Source organism: Chanodichthys erythropterus, chromosome 6 (assembly GCF_024489055.1).
Source record: "Chanodichthys erythropterus isolate Z2021 chromosome 6, ASM2448905v1, whole genome shotgun sequence".
Lineage (NCBI taxonomy): Eukaryota > Metazoa > Chordata > Actinopteri > Cypriniformes > Xenocyprididae > Chanodichthys > Chanodichthys erythropterus.
The window spans coordinates 32,247,009-32,264,530 of record NC_090226.1 but is presented as its reverse complement, the minus strand read 5'-3'; positions in this window follow the sequence as shown (position 1 = coordinate 32,264,530).

Genomic DNA, 17,522 nt, shown 5'->3' with positions numbered 1-17,522 from the left:
GTATGTTACATTTACATTATCCAGGTAGTGATATAATGACGCCATAACCATAGATGTAGTTAAAGTGGACATTTACTATAGTGACCACTGTAATAGAAGGTTTAATGAAGCAAAATGCAAGACATTTTCAAGTCTATCTAAATGTAAAGGTAAGAAGGTGGTACAGTATTTGATGAAGCATTATGATAAAATATTAGGCTACATCCATGGATATTGTAGTCTAATTGGTTCATGCTCCACGCTAATTGGTGACAATGAATCTCTTTATCCTGAAACTTTCATGATTTACAGTAAACATGGAAGATTATTTGCATTATATGCATTAAGAGTAATGCAACAGTTACTTATCATTTTGAGCAGTTGTATCAATTGATAGTTAGATCATTATAAGGAAATGAATAGAAACTCATTTGAAATGTAATGTATGAATTGCCTTTTGAAATAGTAGTACTTTGATGTTAAGTTGTGTCAAATGATCTAAGTTTTATGTGTATTGTATCCAAGCAATTGAGAAAAGGGTTAGAGTTTTGAAAAACGTGCATTTTGATCATTGGTTGTGAGTTTTGTAAAAAATGACATCAAGGTTCTCAAAATAGTAGCAAAGTGATTGTAAACAACTGTAAGTTAGGCAGAATAATATAAATATCACAAGAGAAGCATGCATTCTTCAAAATATTTTTAAAATAATGAAAAACATAGGCTATAATGTGTTATATAAGGCACAAACATGTACAACAAAGTAATATCTCCAAAACTGCTATCACACCAAAATAAATGTTGGAAACCAAAGTAAATGTATTAAAACAGGTGATATACTGGTGATGTGTCTTCCATTGATGGACCTTCTTGTTGGCCAGACCTTGTTGAAGAAGGTGTTGATTGGGCTAGGACGGTGATGTGTCTGGATTTGCTGAGTGTGGCTTTGATGGTACGTGGGGGTTGGCTGGTACTGATGAAATCCTGAACTGTGTGGTTGCTGACTGCTTGTGAATGTTTGGGTTGTAGTGTGACTTTGTTGCATGGCTTGCTCTTCTGCTTCCAGTTCTGACAGGTAAGTCAGTATATTAATCTGTGCTCTCCTCTGGTTCCGGGCAAGTAGTCTTGCAAGTCTTTTCTTCTCCTGGTTTGGGATGGGAATATGGTGACGGTGTTGTGGTGGGTTGTGTTAAAATGTCCAAAAGCTGTTGCTCTGTTGCAGATGGATCATTTGACCTCCTCCTCTTTGGTCTTGTTGGCTGAGTCTCACTAATTAGTGCTTGCACTCTGGGATGGGGTGTGGGAGTGTTTGAACTCTGACTGGCCAGTGGTGTGGAGGTGTCAAATCTTGAAATTGTAGAGAATGTTGGGGTGGCAGATCTCGGTTGAGATGGCACTGGAGAACTTGACCTTGATAGTTCTGCTAATTCTGGCTCCACATCATCATCTGCAACAGTCATGTCTAGAGTGTGCAGAGTGTGTCTGGAGCTACAACAAATAATAAGAAAAACACATTTATTTACATCTTTTAGGAACATTAGACAAAAAATATATATATTTATAATTTCAACACTGTGTACAAATTAGTTTAATTAATAATACCTTATTTCAGTATGTAACAAGTTTGATTATTCATTTAACATAATTCTAAGCATATTTCACAATATCAATATATAACAGACTAACCTTCTGGACTGCATATGGGGAAGCAGAAAGGACATGACTTTTTCATATTTCCATTCTCTGCCACTAGGAAGATTTTTTTGCTTCCGGTTTCTTGCGAAGGCATCTCTTAGTGCCTTCCACCTCCTTTTACACTCAATCACTGTGGGTAAAAGAAAATACATTTTAATAACTACATACTTTTGTCTGTTTTTCTCAGATTATTAGGAACAGGGGAAAGCTTCACCAGCCTTGCTATCCAATATCGTCTTGGGACAAGCACTGTTGCTGGATGTTTGCATATGACTTGCCGGAAAATTGAAAGGAAAATGATGACAATGCAGTTTCCAAAGCCAGCAGAAGACATGTGGAGAATCATCGCCTCCAAATTTTGGTGTAAATAGAACTTTCCAAACTGCATCGGAGTTATTGACATAGTGGCACCTGATCATTCTGGAAGTTTGTACTTCTTGCACTGGTTGATGCAGACTACAAATTTACATTCGTCCAAGTGGGAGCCTTTGGCCGAGCCAGTGATGGTGGGATTTATCAAAGTTTATCAAAAGGCGAAAACTCTGTCTTTGCCAGCAGATGACCCATTACCAGGATCTGGTGTTCAGGGTCCCATGCCATATACCATGGTTGCAGATGCAGCATTCCCCTTGAAGACGTACATTATGCGACCATTTCCAGGGAACAACATTCCAAGATGGAGGCGCATTTTCAATTAATGGCTGTCTTGAGCCAGGATGGTAGTTGAGTGTGCCTTTGGCATTCTTTCCTCAAGATGGAGACTGCTTCAAACAAGACTAAATGTGAAGCCAGAAAATGCAGATTCTGTGGTAATGGCAACATGCATCTTGCATAATTACCTCATGACCAGTGTTTTGGCAGACATTTTTGATTTAGTCTGTGATAGAAATATTTTATGTCAACATGAAATGTACAGAAAATGCAGACTAAGTATGTTCAGGTCAAAGACCAGTCATATGATTAGCTTAGATCATTACAAACCAATCACCAGAACAAATCACAATGAAGAAGACATTGGTTTCGACATAACTGTAAGACTTAAATGTGCATGTATCTTTCTATTCATTGAGACTCACTCTGTTGTTGTGACGAGTGACCTCCCGGCCGTAAATAAAACTTAATTTCTACAAAGAGCAACTTGGAAGTCGTGTCAGATATAATGCTGCGCAGCTAAGGAATAGAAGTACTAAAGATTCTACGCTCAAAAGACCACAGCAGAGACAGTGATAGTGTTGGAAGACTATAGAGTCGCCCTCGGGGTGAGGCTGTAATACTCGGAGTTAGTATTAATGATCCTGTGTCGGACCAGCGTACACCTGAGAAGGACGGTGAGAGTGTATAGATGCTAAAGACCTGTGTGCTCGTGTGATTGAGGTAGTGATAGTAGCTTCTTGACGGTACGCCGTCAACTTACTTTGGGAAGGGAATTACCTCGAAGTATTGGAAATGTATTAGAAGTATTCATAGTATTATTTTGTATTATATTCGGGATGGGAATTACCTTGAAGGTACTGTAATACTGTATTGGTACTGAGTATTATATATATATATTATATTGACAACTGGAGGTTGTTTGAATTGTCAGTAGTGAAGTCAGATTAGTATTGGGAATTTCCACGACAAGTCTTAGTCTTTATCTTCAGACAAAAATGCTCCTTAGTCTTAGTCACATTTTAGTCATTTTAGTCTTTCATATTTTAGTCTAGTTTTAGTCGACGAAAAGTCATCACTTTTTTGTCAAGTCTTAGTCATTACTTTTAGTCAAACTACAGTTACCAACATTAATTTTGATAGCTATTTCATATGTAGTCTTTAGACAAAATAGTCATTATAATTTTTCTATTTAGACCAATTCATTTAAGCTTATGAAAAATATGAATCAAGGTAACAGACTGTATTGACATTGCACCCTTAGCAGTAGCACTTGTGCAATTCTACATGTCCTCTTTCAGTGGTTCTCAAACTTTCTAGAGTGTCGTACATCCTTCTGTGTACCCTCTCTTTTCCACTTAGACTGCACTTACACATTTCCATTAAGGGACAATATTTTCCTTCTTAAATCGATTTTTCCAGTGCATTTTTTACCTTTATAAATTATTTTGTAAAATAAATAATGCCTTAAATAAATGCCTTAAAAAAATTAAATAAATACAATGATAAAATGAAGTGATACTTTTAAATATTACATTAAAACCGTCAGTAGGTGGCGGTGTGTCACTGTTTTTATGAGTGAATCATCGAGTCATTCATTCATTCAGTATCAAAGCTAGCGGCTGTATTTTTGAATGGATCATTGACGATTCGTTCAAAGCCACAGATTCGTTGACGAACAGCTTGTGTGCTGCAGTCCTGCTGTGGCTTTCGTTGCAAAATAGAGCAAAAAAATACTGTTTAAAATGTACATCACTTAATATTACCCTTTTGCTTGTTCATCTGTTGTATAAAATCAATATTCAGAATATTATTATATGTGGGCAATATTCTTACTGGTATAATATGATTGTGGCGAGGGGGGCGTGGTTCAGCGAGGTCTGCAACCGGAGAGAATAACGAGAGACGCTTGGTAAGTGAGTGGGTTGAATACAAATCACGAACACCTGTTTCTCATTCCAGTGATTGGCGTGGAGACGTCGAGTTACTTGGAGTGAAGCCCTTGTGGATTGTATATACCGAACTTGGAGAGAAGCCCTTTTGGATTGTTTATTTTTGTTGTTGTGCACTGCACAGTCTTTCTGTTGAACCTTTTGCAAGTAAATAAAGTCTCAGTCAGCAGTTGTTCGTCGACCCTTTCCTCTTCCTTCCCCAACTACAAACTTAACTGTGCTACACTGGTGCCAAAACCCGGGAAGGAAGACGGGAGCACGTCGCCATGCAAGCATCGTCCTCCATCCCCTTTGCGGAGATCATCGCGTCCCTTGTGGTCCTGCATCGCGAACAACAACAAGCCCTGCTGGATCTACGAAGCGATCAGGAGCGGTGCTTCCAAGCCATCCTGCAGACCCAGCAGGAGGACCGCGAGGCGTTCCGGAGCTGGATTGACCGGGAGGTTCCCGGGAGCCCCTTCCAGCTGCCTCTCTCTCTCCCTCTCTTTTGTCCCCCTCTCTCTCTAGACCTGTCCCTCTTCCCAGGTCTCGTCCGCCCGGCCCACCTCGTGTTCCGCCCCGACTTCCTGCTGCCGGGACGGACCCCACTCCTGCTTCTCCCCTTTCTCCACGTCAACCATTCAGCCCACTCTCTGCCACTGGAGTGGCGGGCAGGTCTGGGCCGGTCTGTTGGCGGTGTGGGGATCCGGATCATTTTGTGGATAAATGTCCGGTTATGGAGGTCGGGACAATGATCCGGGTCCCCGACGATCCACAGGCTGCCCCTGGTCAAGCTGGCGGGTACCAAATACCTGTGAGTATCAAGGGGGGTACCTATCAGGCTTTGGTGGACTCGGGCTGCAACCAAACCTCTGTTCATCAAAGCCTGATTTCATCTGGGGCATTGGTTACAGGCCGCATGGTTGGGGTTCGGTGTGTGCACGGGGATGTGGTGAGATATCCTGTAATGCCCGTCATAACTAAATTTAGGGGACAAAAGCATAGTGTTGAGGTGGCAGTTAACCCGCACCTCCGGCATCCGATAATTTTGGGAACGAACTGGCCTGCGTTCAAGCAATTATTGGGATGTTTATGCTCGGATGCCTCTTGGGGGAAAGAAACGCGGGGTAAGCAGGCGCGAGTGCAGGTGGGAGAGACTGATCAGAGACCGGAGAGTTCTGCTGCAGGGGAACTGAGTGAAGCCGGAAGACTAATTCTTCCGGAACGCAATGATTTTCCCCTAGAGCAGTCTCACGAAGAGGACACCAAAAATTGGGATAAGTGGTTAGAACCTCTGTTATTCGCAGTGCGAGAGGTCCCGCAAGCCTCCACGGGGTTTTCCCCCTTCGAGCTTCTCTTTGGACGCCAGCCCCGCGGGGTGCTGGATGTCCTAAGGGAGGCTTGGGAGGACGGACCATCTCAGGCCAAAAACGAAATTCAGTATGTGCTGGACTTGAGAACAAAACTCCACACTTTGGGGCGGCTATCAATGGAGAATTTGTTACAAGCCCAGCACAGACAGAGCCAGCTGTATAACAGACGGTCTATTTATGCAAATTTGCACCGGGAGAGAAAGTGCTTGTATTGCTCCCTACTTCAAATTCGAAGTTACTTGCAAAGTGGCAAGGACCCTTTGAGGTCACATGGCAAGTGGGCGAGCTCGATTATGAGGTGGTACAGTCCGACAGGAGGGGGGCACGTCAAATTTATCACCTCAACCTCCTTAAAAAATGGAATGAGGCAGAATCAGTGATGCTGGCGACGGTGATTAGCGGGGAGGATGATCTCGGGCCAGAGGCGAATATAAAAACTCAATCCCTCGCTCTGATTCTGGGAGGAGATCACCTCTCGCCCTCCCAGCTCACTGATTTATCTTAATTGCAAACAGAATTTGCAGACGTGTTCTCTCCCCTGCCGGGACGTACCAACCTCATTCAGCACCATGTCGCAGCCGGCCGTATAGGTTACCTGAACACACAAAAAAAGAAGTTCGGGACAAATTAGAGGCAATGCTGAAAATGGGAGTAATAGAAGAGTCCAGCAGTAACTGGGCGAGCCCAATAGTTTTGGTCCCCAAGACCGACGGCTCGGTTCGTTTCTGCGTGGACTATCGCAGGGTGAATGCAGTGTCGAAATTCGACGCGTATCCAATGCCGCGGGAGGACGAATTGCTTGACCGGCTAGGTGCGGCTCGATTTTATTCGACACTGGACTTAACGAAAGGGTACGGATTACACTAATTTGTTACGCTTTAGTTCGGGCTGTTCGGGGCATCGGCTACCTTTCAGCGACTCATGGATAAGATTCTCCGGCCCCATGGTGCATATGCGGCTGCCTATCTAGATGATATTATTATCTATAGTAATGATTGGCAGCGGCATATGCAGCATGTGAGAGCCGTCCTGAGATCGCTGAGAGGGGCTGGGCTCACGGCCAACCCGAAGAAGTGTGCGATTGGGAGCGTGGAGGTAAGGTATCTGGGCTTCCACTTGGGGCATGGGCAGGTGCGTCCCCAAATTGACAAGACAGCAGCGATTGCGACCTGTCCGCGCTCTAAGACCAAAAAGGAGGTTAGACAGTTCCTCGGGCTGGCGGGATATTATAGAAGGTTTGTACCTAATTATTCGGCCCTCACCAGCTCGTTGACTGATCTAACTAAAAAGGATGCTCCAGATACGGTCCAGTGGACGGAGCTGTGCCAGCAGGCCTTCACCAAAGTGAAGGCTGCTCTGTTATATTGCTTCACTCTCCTGACTTTTCTCTCCCTTTTCTGTTGCAGACTGACGCGTCGGACAGAGGGCTGGGTGCTGTCCGGATGGCTCCCCGGCCTGAGTGTCGGGCGGTGGGGGTATGTGGCGAGGGATGTGCTACAATGATCGACATTAAAAACAGTAACTCGCAGAATGGTTGGCTATGTTTTTGTATCCAAGAGAGTTTTAATCTTAAATCTACATGCAGTCTATGTCTATATTTGTTCTTCATGTTAGTAAGTGCTAAATCCCCACTTTTACAAAGTTAACGTTATATTGTCGAGAACAGCACTAATGTAGCGATGCTGGCTTGTGTGGGTGCAGTCAGTTTTGACCATGAAAGATGAGGTAATTTGATTGAATATCGTGTACGACATTTTACCTGCTAGAAATACATGTTCAGTATTCATGTTATTTTAAGGTGGAGTAGAATAAAATGAACGGCACTTTTAGCGTACGTCAGTTTGAGAACCACTGCTGGATATCAGCCTGCACTTAATTTGGTCCCAGATTTAGTCAGTAAACGAGCAGCCCAATATAGACACTTTAAGTAGAAAATCTCAAATGAAGAGCGCTGAACTCCAGCTTACTTACTTGTCTGTGTTTTCAGATCATCCACGATTCTTCCTCCATGTAGAGAGGGCTTGTGGTTGCCAGATAGCAAAGATTAAGTAAAATGTGTTCTTTTAACAGAAAAGCTCTGAAAGTGGGATTAAATTCTGGAAATCTGGCAACCGTAAAGGCCTTTGCACACTGAGTCCAACATTTTTGCATGTGTTTTTTCGTATTCGCAATCCTAAAAATTCGTCACGCACAGAGACCTTGCACACTGAGTCCGATGCGTATTAATGAATGCGTTGCGAAAAAAAATTGCAAAACAATACAAAATGAAGTCTTCAAGCAGCAGTGAGCATGAGTGTCTCCTTTCTTCTTAAAAGGAGAAAAAGAAAGAGGAAATATTGGGTCCATTCAATCCCGAGATTGCATAGAAAGAAAGGAGAATTCACCATCAAGGAGCTGCGGGATTATCCGAGCGTTTCAAAGATTACTTCAGGATGTCAGTGGCTCTGTTTGATGCTTTACTACTGGCACAATCTGTCTTTATATTCGGTCTCTTTGTATTCCTCACGTTGTTTGTCATTCAGTGCTGCTGTGTTGTGCTGTAGACGACGTGGATCAACTTGTCAGATGGCATTCTGGATTTTTGCGTTCGCGTACGGTGGCTCTCAATTGTCAAAACGTCTCTCAAAATGGTTGCCACGGATGCAAAAAACGCAGAAAATCGAACCTGATCCGAATATTTTTTTGCACTGCTATAGGTCCTGAAGACATAGAAAGAATTGCTCAGAATTTGCCATCAGTGCATAGAAACTTTTCTGAGTTTAGGACAGAGTTGTCCAGAAAAATGAAGCTCTATGATATGTTCCCTAGCTAAAGTCACACAGCTAATGTCACAAATCCTGAAAGAGTCAGAATTAAATGATTTTGAAAGTGCTGTAAATAATTCTGAATTTCAGCATTTCAGTAAAGGCGAATTGAGAGAAGGAGTTCTGAGAGTGTTACAGAACCTTGTTGGACCAAAGGTGGACTGGTCAAAGATCACTAGTTGTGTACAGAAGAAGGATGAAACTGTAAGTGAGTACACTGAAAGATTTTGTCAGTCAGCAGCAGCATACAGTGGAATAGTTGACACTCCAGAGAAGGTGTTAGAGGATAATGGACCACTGGTCCGCATGTGGTTTGATGGGCTTTCATCAGAATACAGAAATGCATTGCCTTCCTTAGACCTCACATGGTCCAATGGAACCCTGCAAAACAACTTGGATAGGTTAGCCATCTGGGAAAGAGACTCAGATGTCAAGACAAGAGTAAAGATTGCAGCAGCATCCTTTAAGGTCAACACAGAGAATCGACAGAAATGTAAATGTCCTAAGAGAGAAGGCAGTTGTCATTACTGTGGTAAACCTGGACATTGGATGAAAGAGTGTAGGAAAAACAAAAAGACATTTAAAGAAATGAACAGCTTTACTCAGCTCCTACTCTGTACTTGCTACACTGAAACTGCCCCTCCCCTCTTCTCCAAACTCTTGGAGCAGCAGCTTGCTGACATGCTAACCATTTGGGCTGTGAGTGCTTAATTTCCCCAGTCATTTACAAGAAAGCTGAAAGACTCATTCTGAACAAAAGAAAGTTGACTATCACTTCCACCATTTTGGGACACAGGTTAAGTACACTCACGGCCTTAAATGTTATGCTGCAGCACACACCATTCACTTATCCATCCTCTATGGGTTATGATGTCTGCTATGACTGATGTTTCAATGGAAGATGGAGATGTAGCACAATAAAGTTTGCAATTTAATTACAGGGAGAGAATAGGACACACAGACCAGTGAGGAGCCCAGGGAAGAACCGAAGTGCATAAGGCCTCGGGGGCCAACCCTGGTGTGAAGACTTCCTCATAGGTTTCCCCATCTCAGTTTATCCCCACCTTACTGGTCTATAGGTGTCAAATTGATTAAGACTAGGTTAAGAAAAAGAAGAACAAAACCACTATACGATCACTAGAAGTTTATGATGATCAGAGTTAGACAGAAAAACTATACGATCATCAGAGGTCTAACGTACTAAAGTCTATGCATGAATACTGCTGGTCTGCTGTTTCTTTGTTTTCTTGTGTGCAGGTATGTCTGTATGCTATGACGTCTCATTAGCAGCACCTGCTGTAAAGCATCACCTCAGATATCCATGAACAACCCTTATGATGACGGAGTCATCTGAGCAACCCGGAGTTGCACAACGACAAAGAATCATGAAACATGGAAATGGACTCTACCGGGAACAGACTCCACAGATATTCAGGCGCCATGGACTTTTAGGACTTCCACGCTTATGCTACATACTTATACTTTTTTTTTTTTTCTGTGTCATCATGTAGTTTATACAACATGTTACCACCCTGCGTTGTATATGTGTGTCACCAGTATACTCAAGTTAAAGAACAACACTTTTGTAAATATTGGACACGACATATAACAGTTACAGGCACATACAACTTATTCTAAGTTGCATGACTGCAATATGGGACTTATGTTAACAATTGATGAGAGCACAGACATTTCATCTGTCAAGCAACTGTGTGGTAATCCGCTACTTTAGTATGACACTGAACAAAGTTGTGTCCACCTTTTTGGATTTAATAAACTTGGAGGGTGAAACAGCAGAGGCTATTGCCTCCACTCTGACCCATTTTCTACAGAGTATTGGACTGGACATCAAAAGGTGCATTGGATTAGGTACAGATGGCTGCAGTGTCATGGTAGTGTCAGTGTACACTCACCTTCTCCAGAAAAACCCAAATCTCCAACTGCTCAAGTGCGTGTGCCATTCCATACAGCTGTGTGTAAGCAAGGCAGTGGAGTCCCTCCCACGCAACCTTGAATACTTGGTTTCTCATTCTCACAACTGGTTTTCCCACAGTGCTCTTCGCCGCCATGAGTATGCAAAAATCTACAGCCTCATCAATCTTGGTGAAATTCCTTTGATGCTTGTACAGATGTCAGGTACATGGTGGCTTTCCATCCATGATTGCTGTTCACGCATAATCAGTGGGATGAATTGAAGCTTCACTTTCAGCTAACCAAAGACCACCAGAGATGTTATGATGCTGAAATCCTGCACCAGATGTACAGTGATCCTGTTAACTGTACCTGCTGTTTTTAATGCCTTTTCTACAAGAATTCAACAGGATCAACAAGCTGTTCAAGCAGGACAGGGGCAATCCATTCAAAATGTTGGAGTGTCTGCTTCTTTTCTTTCGCTACCTTATCTCCAGAGTGGTGAGACCTGGAATGATCCCCACATCAGATGAACAACTGCTTGCAATTGACATAACAGACCCCAGTGTTTTGTTACCTGTGAGTACAGTCAATTATGGGGTCACCTTCATGATGGCATTGGATGAGGCAAGAATGAGGAGCAGGTGCCGTGACTTCTCGGTGGAAGCGGGCAGACAAGTGCAACAGAGACTCCCAGCTAACATCCAGATATGGAATTCTATGACTGTGTTCAGTCCGACTGTCATCCTTTCACAAACTAAACCACAGCTCAGCTCACTCTCAATGCTGAAGCTCTACTCTGGTGATCTTGCAGCTCTTGAAACACAGTATCAGGCTGTTGCATATCTCCCATGGCAGCCAGGCAGAGGCCTTTTGGGTTGAAGTGCTCAATTACAAAGACAGCAGTGGAGACCACACTTTCAAAACACTTGCCCTTTTTTCTCTGTCATTGCTTGCAATACCTTTGAGTAATGCTGATGTAGAACGAGTGTTCTCACAGATGAGCCTGGTCAAGTCTAAACTGAGGAACAGAATGGGACAAGAAACTCTCAGCAGCATACTCCACATAAAATACGGGCTGAGAAGACAAGGCTTATGCTGCAAGGACTTTGCCCCAAGCCAAGAGATGTTCCAGCGTTTCAATAGTCGCATGTACTCTGTGAGCGAGCATGAATGATGCTTCGCGGAGTGAGGGCATCTGAACTTGACAAAGCAGACCTGATATAGTATTTTTTTTAATTTGTTTTATACAGTAAATATATTTGTTTGACAGGGAAGCTGTGCACAAACAGTAATATATATTCATTTATAAAAAAAAAATAAATAAATAAAAAAAAAGCATCCCAGAAAAAAGGCACTTTCTCTCCAGGAAGAAAAAGGGCTGGGGCTCAAGCCCCTTTTTTTTGTCTATGTGTGCACGTGCCTGCCGTTAAAGTGTGTGTGTGTGTGTGTGTGTGTGTGTGTGTATATTATATATATATAAAAAATTATATATATAATTTAATTCTTGTTTTCTTTTCTGTCATACTCAAATTCTTGTTAAAACAAATGAGACATGCTTATTCTGTGCATTTCACACTTTTTGTGTGAAATTTTATTTAATTTGCCCATCAAAAGTGTGCTTTCACTTTAATTGAGCGTCAGCAGCGCAGCAAAAATAGACTCGGCACCGAAAGCCTCGCTTCACTGCTGCTTACGGCTGCTCCTGCTTGAGCCGAGAGGAAGGAGGAACGCGCTGCCAAACAGCCCTTGTCGCTGTGTGAAATCCACGATGCCAGCAAGCACTACTGAGCAGAGTCCGCCGCCATGGACGCTCAAGGCGGTGGGCTGGAGTAACTTTCCGGGGGGACGGACGAACTCACTGGCGTCCACCTGGGTTGCCCGCGAGGGAGCGGAGGAGTCGCCGCCTTGTGCCTGCTGTCATCCGCCATGATGGGGAGGAGCAGGGAACGGGGGACTCCTGCCAGCTCCCTGAAGCCAGAGGGGCCTTCGCATCCACCAGGCAGCGGAGGAGTTTCGAGCCGTCCACTGAGGGTATCCAGCACCACCGCCAGGCATCGCAGAAGAGGGCTGGATGGCAGTGCGTTTTGGGAACCAAACCTTTACATTCTCATCCTTCCATCTCCTTTTATCATGCCTCGTTGGTTTTCACTCTTGTTTCTTGGTTTCCACTTTCTTTACAACCTTTATTGGAGGCGGGCTGCGTGGCATCAGCTTTTTTCCGCTCTGCAATAGAGATGTGATTTTTAAGTTAGCATCACACAATTTTAAATATTACAATATTTACAATGTCACAATTTACCATTTTACAGTATTTGATGAAAAATGTACAGGGTATGTAGTGCCTGTTCTCTGTGCCACTTACTATTTTCACTAGAGGAGCAAGAGCTCTCTCCAGAGCTTGCTCTCTTCTTCTCTGCCACCGTTCCTCTTTCAGTGCATCTAATTCAGCTTGTTCTTTAACTCTGACTCTGTAAAGGAGAGAAAGCAAGAGTGAGATTATTAAGAGGTCACTCAAGCCATAAAAATACTATAGCCACTGATGATCATCACTGTAGCTTTATCGCTTTCTGTCATGAAGATATGTATTTTTATATCTTACTTTTTATAATAGTCTTTCCAAAACTCCATTTGTTGTTTGTGGAGTGTCTCAGCTGCCATGATTTCTTCAAAGTCAAAACTCCATTCTTCGAATTCGTTCAACATCAGGAATAAAAATTCAGGGCAGCCGAAATGGCCGTAGCTCTTCCCGTAAATTTTAGCCATTTTCTCAGATATCTGTTTGATCTGGTGAGACAAAAGCAAAATGATGAGATGACATGTGACAGATCAGCCATACAATGTTTTATTACATTTAGATGTGTGTGATGCTGTGTCGGCTTTATATGGTTTAGATCGTTGTGCACTTACTTTCGGAGAGACAGCGCTTTTATTGTCTAGATTTTTCTTATGTATGGCTTGAATTGTTTTTAGTTTTTGATTTTCTTTAATAAGGGTATAAATCTTCGCAACCTCTTCTTTAATGCAGTCTGCCTTTTCTTTCCTGCACAAAAACACACAAAGCAAAAAGAGGGTCAAACGCTGTTACTGTCTTCAGTTCAGACAGTGTGAAGAAATCAAACCCATGGTTCTGCACAAGAAACTCACATCTTTTCAATTTTATACTGATGGCACTTGATGACCTCCATGTTGTCATAAAACTCATCCACGTCGTTCTTGTAATGCCACAAATATACTTCAACCTCAGAGTCCGCAGTTTCTGGAAGATCCATCTCCTCAGAGTTGCTGTTCCCTTCCTCTGGCTCTTCAGGTTCTGTCAGAGCCATCTCTTGCCTATTTAGTTTAGGCTCAGAGACTTTTCTGAAACAGATTACAGTAACAGAGATGGCTATGAATAAAGTTATCAGAAGCAGCACTGTTGTACTGTTGTTCTACATATGTAGAAATAGAAAAACATCAGTTGTGCTCACTGGCACGCCATTACTATTGTGCTGACCTTTCAAGAGCTTCAGGTTCTTTACCTTTCAGCTGTACCCTGTTTGCATTCGGAGCCCTGAAACATGATGAAATGAAAATCAGTGTCTAATAATCAGAGCTATACAAAATGAAACTTGATTACTTACAAATAAACATTTAACAATGATGTAAAATTAATTACTTTGTGGCTTTCAGCTCTCTTTTGAGGGAAGCACTTTTCTCCTGAGATGGATATTGGCGCTGAGAACAAAGGGCCTCTTTTCTTTTCTCCCGTTCAAGAAACTGTGAAAGAAAGAGAGAGAGAGAGGTTAGAAAAGTACAGATGCTGCACACACAATTGAAACACCAAATCCACACAATTTTCAAGAGGTAGACATTTCACATTTCAAAATATCATATTCATTTGAACTGGAACAATCAAAATATACAAAATTCACTTACTTCACTGCGACTCTTTTGTCTGAAAAGATCTGTCTCAAATTGCACGACACTGGTACCATATGCAATTATAGGCTTCCTCAACCCCTGAGCTTGTGGGTATGGACACAGTCCTGCATAAAACATCACATTTATTTCATGTTAATATGGTTTTCATGAAGGAACTCATGTTTACTCCATATTTAAGTGATATGTTTTGAATTCAAATGTAGCAACCGGTTTGAGATTGTTCGACTAGCTCACCTCTGGCTTGGGAAGGGCCAAAGATCGGAGGAAGCTTGAAAGAGGTCTGGTTGTATTGAAACTCCTGTTGATGATCAATATGAAAAAGAAAACACATTAATACTATGCTTAACACTTGAATGCAAGCTTAATATTAATAATGATTGATGAGGCTTGAAAAAAAAAAAAAAAAACACATTCAGTACTATGATAGCCTTCTTACCCACACCGTCGCAATGTCTTCAGTGGTTCTCTTAGGCAGCGGATGTGGACGCAGTCTAGGTGTTTCTGCAGCACACATCGACGCAATGCCTTCAGTGGTTCTCTTAGGTGGCGGATGTGGACGCAGTTCAGGCAACAAAGGTTGCACCGTCTGAGCTGGACTGGCAGAAGCCAGGGGCCTGAGCCGGCGAAACTTATTGCTGTACATTTTTTTGGGATCTAAATAGGTATCCTGATCCAAAATCCTACAATGAAGTAAAATTTTATGATCTGAAACCGTACACTGATCAAAAATGTACACTGAACAAAAATCGTACACTGAATGAAAATGCAGATTCACAATCAGATACTGATAGTTAATCGTACACTTGATTCAAATTGCACACCGATCAAAAGCTATAGACTGATACAAACTGCAACGAGTCAATAGATTGATCACTCAGTAAACGCAGCACCTTATAAGCTCTAGTTTTGTGACGGCATCAGTAGAACGCATACTATGACGTCACGCTGCAGCGCAGCCGAATTGTTTTGATTTAAAAATTGAAAAGGCTTGAGTTCAGACTGTGACTTCTGAAGAGCATTTTTGAAGCGAAAATGAGGCCGCTGCCATCTTAGCATGCTGAATCGAAAATATGTGAATGCCATTAGTTGACTAATCACATTTATATTTGATTTCTTAAATAGCCTACTGGAGAGAATAAACTACAACTAATGACACAGCACTCAAGTGTAAAGCATGCCATAAAGAACCAGCAAAAGAAATGATTATGAATCTGACAAAAAACAGCAAGGACACATTATAATTGTTTATTAATAAACTAATGTTTTCTGAATCATTGTCAACTGCACAGATGAAGCTGACACCGACTCTCATCAGCTCCGCATGTGGACGCGCCTGAGAGAATGCACATTTCATTTGGATTACATAATCAGAGTAGCCAAGTCCTTTTCGTTTTGAATGATTTCGTTTAAAAGTAGACATTTCAACCTTTATAAAGATATATTTCTCTGTGAGGCAAGCAGCCTATACGCCGAGTTTCGGTTCATTTAGCCTATAAGACGCGCACCCGCGATCTCTTGAAAGTGAGAGGAGGTAATATCTGTTAACAAGTATACTAAGATAGTCCAATCACAGCGAGTTCTGCGAAAAAGTCACCGCCAATGACAACCCAGCTGAACAGAGGCGTCACACTTACTTTTATGGTAAATGACGACAGCTCTCCTTCGCTTCCGGCTAAAGAGAAAGATTCCTTTAATATGTAGTCAATCTAATTAAATATAATAAAAAAATCACATTTTAAAACGAAAGACACCTTTGTGTAGTTAAACTGATGCATACATATATTTGAAAGAGATATAATTGCATCTACTAAAGTGCTTCTAACATTTACAGTAAATGTGTATATTAAAGGTATACATTTAATCACTTATTTGTACCATTCTCCACCATTTGAACTCTTGGAATTAAAATAAATATGCAGCATAATGAATGCACTCAATTTTGTAATCATATTCCAATATTTAATGTCAAAGACAAAATGTAGTCCCCAAACTACTGCACAAATCAGTATAAATATCAGTATAAAAATTGAGGAAAAAAAGTATCCAGTTACAGAGGCAATCTATTATAGTGAAACATAACTAAAAAAATCGATATGATGAAGTATTATTTTTACAAACCAAGAGAGGAGATAAAATTTCATGTGAAAATATGTTTCTTCCCTTTAAAGAATAGGGAAAAAAATAACATTTCACATTCTCAACTTTAACACAATATCCTTGTGATTATTGTTCACCATTTACTGTAACTAAATGAAAGGCAAATTCAAATAGTTAATGCATATTATAAAGGTTTTCAGCAATAAAATGCTTCTATAAAATACATTCAAGGGTATGTTACATTTACATTATCCAGGTAGTGATATAATGACGCCATAACCATAGATGTAGTTAAAGTGGACATTTACTATAGTGACCACTGTAATAGAAGGTTTAATGAAGCAAAAGGCAAGACATTTTCAAGTCTATCTAAATGTAAAGGTAACAAACTCACAGAATAATGTCCAGTATTTCAATGTGTTATTTCTGTAATACTCTATCAGCACCAAACAGAATTACATAAATATTGATTGTTTTCAAAAGGGTTTTCCTGAACACTATCTTCAATTGTTCGGACAAACACCTGCTATACACACATGCAGAAATATATATTTGACTATCGCATCATGAAGTCACTGCATGACTAGAACTAGTGCAGGGGTATTCAACTAAAATTTAAAGAGGTCCAGTTAGAGAAAATTTCTTTAAGCAAAGGTCCGGAATATACATTATAAGTAGCCTAGTAGTTGTATATCTGCATGTAATTGATTCCTGACTGTCAATTCAAATGAATTCAGTACAATTCAAAAACGTTTTGACAATATTTATTGTCACGTAAAATAGAACTGAACATATATGTAACTGTAGATATGTTCTCTCATTAGCTAAATAAAATAGAGCTACATTTCAAAATAAGAGAAAATAAATAAACAAAAAATTGTGCATGTTCTGACTATGAGTAAAGTTGGCCACATATTCAGAGATTTGAATTTCCCGGACCAACAACTTGTGAGGCAAATTACACAAATAACAGCTCTTTTCAATTATTTCACTCTCCACTGCTGGTTATACTATAACACTTATTTTGGAAAAAATGTATTTTTGATATTTTTTTTGTATTTTTTATTATGAAAAATAATGAATAACTTCACCGTAATACACTGCACTATTGACATTTTTCCAAATCAAGTGTTGTAGTATCTACTATCAAGACATCAGTG